This window comes from Myotis davidii, unplaced genomic scaffold (genome assembly GCF_000327345.1).
Source record: "Myotis davidii unplaced genomic scaffold, ASM32734v1 scaffold328, whole genome shotgun sequence".
Classification (NCBI taxonomy): domain Eukaryota; kingdom Metazoa; phylum Chordata; class Mammalia; order Chiroptera; family Vespertilionidae; genus Myotis; species Myotis davidii.
In genome coordinates, this window is record NW_006300373.1 from 1,568,860 (window position 1) to 1,573,138 (window position 4,279).

The following is a 4,279-nucleotide window of genomic DNA, read 5'->3' on the forward strand; positions in this document are numbered from 1 at the left end:
TTTTTCTTTGCCTTCTATTATTAGCTAATACGATTATCATGGAGAGGTCCTTACCTTCCCAACACCTCAGCCTTAGACTCTTAAAGTCTATCATCTTAGACTTTTTAAAATGTATTTTTTTATTGACTCGATTGGGGTGACACTGGTTAATAAACTTGACTTGGGGTGGTGAATGCACAATACAACATACAGATGATGTAGTATAGAATGACACCCTGAAACATACATCATTTTATGTTAGTCGCTGCCTACTTAGCCTAGTAACTTTCACTATTTTGTGTGTGTGTGTGTGTGTGTGTGTGTGTGTGTGTCTACTTTGGAGAAAAAGGAGATCCTTAAAGCAAACCAGGAATTCTAGAGTGAGAGACTGCATGCCCAATCTGCGTCATATCCAATTAGCTCAGATTGCCTGGATTATTCGGTTAGCGCATGGAAGATCAATAAATATGGGGGAAACCACCCCACTTTCCCATCCGACGCTGGTGGGTCTGCGGCGGATCACGCTCCTGTGATGTGTGAGCCGAGGCCCAGGCAGGCAGGTGGTGCACAGACACCATTCAAACTTGGCCTATTCAATCCCAAGCCCTCTAACTCCCCATTCATGCATAGCAAAACACCATCTGGTCCTATTTTGCCTCCAGCAATCACAGCTGACCAAAAAAACGATAATAACAGCTGTTGCAAAACAAAAGCCAAACAAAGGCTGTGGGGGTGGGGAGAGTGGGGGGGCGGGGAGGGAAGGTTAGATTGAAGTCCAGTGCTGAGAAGAAGAAGAAGAAAAAAAGCTCCATGAAGTGAGAAAGGGGAGAGAGACCCGAAGCCCACTGAATGCACACGGCAGAGGACTTCTGCTCACCCTTGAGCTAGGAGTCCATTTGTCGCGAAGGCCTTCCACCTCCCGTCAGGTGGGAGCCTACCGCAGAAATGATGCCCCAACAAAGGCATTGAAGCTTTTGTTCTCAGGAGCCAGGAACTAATGACCCCGTGTCAGCTACAAAGGAAAACTCCGTAGGTTATTTCCTCCTATGGCATCCAGGTTAATGCAAGAGAGAGAGCATGTTTAGCCAGAGTAATAAAATTATGTGCCCACAGCAGGGGGGACAGAGGTGTGTGATGGAGGTGGAGGGGGTGGGAGGGCCTTTGATTGTAGACACTTAAGTGGGGAGGCTTGAAGGCCACTGAGGCGCCCCACTAATCAGCTTCCACATTTCTCAGCACCCCGATTTCTTTCTGACCTGTAACAACAACAAACAGTTCACCGCCTTCTTACTTCCAAGGCACCAGAAACACGTGTACAAATAGAAATCCAAGTTGATGCACCACAGTCTTAGTCCTGAGAAGAAGAATTCGGTCCCAAGTCTGGGGAAATTCTTTTCATGATTCAAGCCTTTGGGTGTTTTATAACATTTAGTTTTGCCTGATGGTTAATTTTTGAAACTGGAGGGGACGGAACTATGTTTTCCCCCCTTGACATGGGCCATCAGTGGCTTCACAGCATTTAATCAAATGTGATAAAACCCAAGATTTAGAAAGTCATTTAATAGATGTTACAGCACCTGCTTCTAACTGCAAACAGTCGAACACAGATTTCACTTGCAATTAAGTCTTATCACTAGTGACATTTTTCCCCCCCAGCAATACTTCATGGGTTTCCAAAATGACAATTACAGAACTAATACACAATTACTGTCACATGGAGTCCGCCAATTAATTCTGAAGACATTTGTCTAAAGGTTTCACAACAGAATATAAAATGGCTCTTATTGTTCTGTAATGTTCGTCTCGATCCTCAGAGAACCTTCCACCCGTCGGTTCTGCTTCTGATGGATCTGAGGCGAGCAGATCCCTTCTGTGTGGGGTGCCCTGCCCCCTCGTAGATGGGATGAGGCGCCGTCCGAAACCCGCACACTGATACCTGTCAACTCATGCATCTTAGGAAAAGCTTCCATTTAGACATACATTTCTCTACAGCAAGAAATCTATAAATTTATAATTAGAATCGCTTGCTGTTCAATATTTGTACATTCTACAGTGGAGAGGATTATGAAATATTAAAAGCTGGATTCATTATTCATTGCCCACAACATACAGTAAATATTCTTTGAGAGGCAACAACTTGGAGGCATCCAGAGTCCATTATTTTCTGAGTGCTTCGCACCCGGTAACTATGGCCCCGGCTCCTCACACCCTCGTTTGTGTGTTTGTTTGTTTGTTTTCCCTCCAGATGAGGGTCTGGTCAGGCTTGACACTTGCTGTTTTTTCATTTTCATTTTATCATAAGCAGTGGAAGACTGTTGCCAGTGGTAATTTGCAATTTTTATCAAGACCTCTTCATTATAGCTTCTGACACGACAGATGCTGTAATTAATCATGCAAGACAACTGGGGATCGTGGTCACAGTGTTCTCCAAGAGGAGCCATCAGGAGCGAGGAGAGGGGGGACGACGTGGGCACTGAAATCATTATTTTGGCTGAAGAATTAGCATGGGTTTTAAGAGCAATCACCACACCAGGCCACCCCGCTCTCGCCCCCTCATAGAAGACGCGTGCTTTTTCCTCTCTACTTACCTTCCACCCTTGCCCCTTAACAAAAACATCATCACAAAACCATTTCCAAAGTATGTTTTGTGGCTTTTTTTTTTCAAGGGCCCTCGTTTGGGGCCAGGCCATCCACATCCTCCGCTCTGATATCCCATTTCCGGTTGAAAATGGGAGACGATCTTGAGCTCCAATACAAGTTGGTCCGTGGCCTCCTTGCCCCTGAGACACGTAGTCAAGGAACCAAAAGGGAAACGTGACAGATCATTTTATTTGAAAAGTGAACAGTTTCTGGGTTGTTGCATCAAAATACAGCCCACGGTCTTTACTGAAATGTGTTTATTCTATAGCAAGATAAAAGCATTTTTTTTTGTTTTAGTTAAGCAAAATACAAACAACTCAATTGCTGCTATCGTAACTCATAAAAAAGTATAAAACAGCGTAAAAACACAATAAGCAACGTAGCAATGAATGGTTCGTGTCACCAGTGTTTACGTTAAAGCCTCATTTATGAAAACTTTACAACACATGATAGGAAAACGTACAACTTGGAAAGAAAATATTTACATTGATTATTCAGATGCGGTGCGCCTGTTAAATATTCTACCGGTATTACATCATAATAAAAACTCTCGCTTTTTTTTTTAAATCTTAACTTTTGTAATAACTGCTTTCATTTAAGTTCATTTCCCTTTTAAAAATACAGTGTTTTTATTTTTCGAAACTTGTCACTCAAAACACAGAATATATATTCACATTCTTTCCCTCTAATTGGAATGGATACAATGGGCTAACAGTGGTCATAGATATGGTTCGATTTGGAGAAGTTGTGGGTAAAAAGTGGAAACAAGTCAATACTTGAATCTCATCATCACTTGCTTTTTTTTTCTTTTTCTGGAGATATTTAGGAAAAAAAAATAAGACCTTTGGCAAAAGTCTGTGATTTACATTATTATTATTTTTTTATGACAAAAAAAATGCCATCGACTATTCATGTCATACCCATGTTTGTATGACACGGGAATATCTTCCTATTCAGGTAGTTACAACTGTGCTTTTAATTTTCTTTTTTTTGGGGGGTGTGGGGGGTTCATGAGTTCCCGTCGCCTGGAAGTGCGGTCCAGTCACTTCAATGGAGACATAAGGCCATGTCCTGTGACTCAGAGAGGCCCCTGTGTCGTCCGTGGTGGGTCCCAGGATTCATGAAACGGTTTGATTCACATATCGTAGGTACAGCCTGAATAAATTAAAAAAAGGCATCACATAACAGAGCACAGCTTTTCTTGTGGAAAACCCAAGTGGCTTTCGAGTCAGCTAGAGGAGGATGCTCAGCTACGCTGTAGTTCTTATTGCCTATCTAATAGACACTTCGGAGGACCATGGGACCTGTGATGCGCGTCTGCAGGGCCAACACCGACTGCCCAGTCTCCGCCGCGGATAGTGGACCCTCGACCGCGGATAGCGGATCCTCCACCGCGGATAGTGGACCCTCGACTGCGGATAGTGGACCCTCGACCACGGATAGTGGATCCTCCACCGCGGATAGTGGACCCTCGACCGCGGATAGTGGATCCTCCACCGCGGATAGCGGACCCTCCGACGGCCTCCAGGCGCCCGTCCGTCCGTCCGCCGCTGGCTGCCTGTGCGTCTTCAGAAAATACTGACCTGCGGCAGCACCGGAGTCTGTGTCTGGGACTGTATCTGCGGCTGGTGCTGCGGCTGGGAGGCCGGCTGGGGGCTCC

General features: G+C 44.7%; 1 long non-coding RNA gene across 1 annotated transcript; it reads right to left on the minus strand.

The window, feature by feature from the left end:
* Positions 1-2,790: 2,790 nt before the first annotated feature.
* On the minus strand, positions 2,791-4,261 carry LOC107185176. The gene is made up of 2 exons (XR_001516092.1): positions 4,203-4,261; positions 2,791-3,774 (listed from the first exon to the last, which is right to left on the minus strand). It is a non-coding gene; the product is annotated as an uncharacterized LOC107185176 (long non-coding RNA).
* Positions 4,262-4,279: the final 18 nt, after the last annotated feature.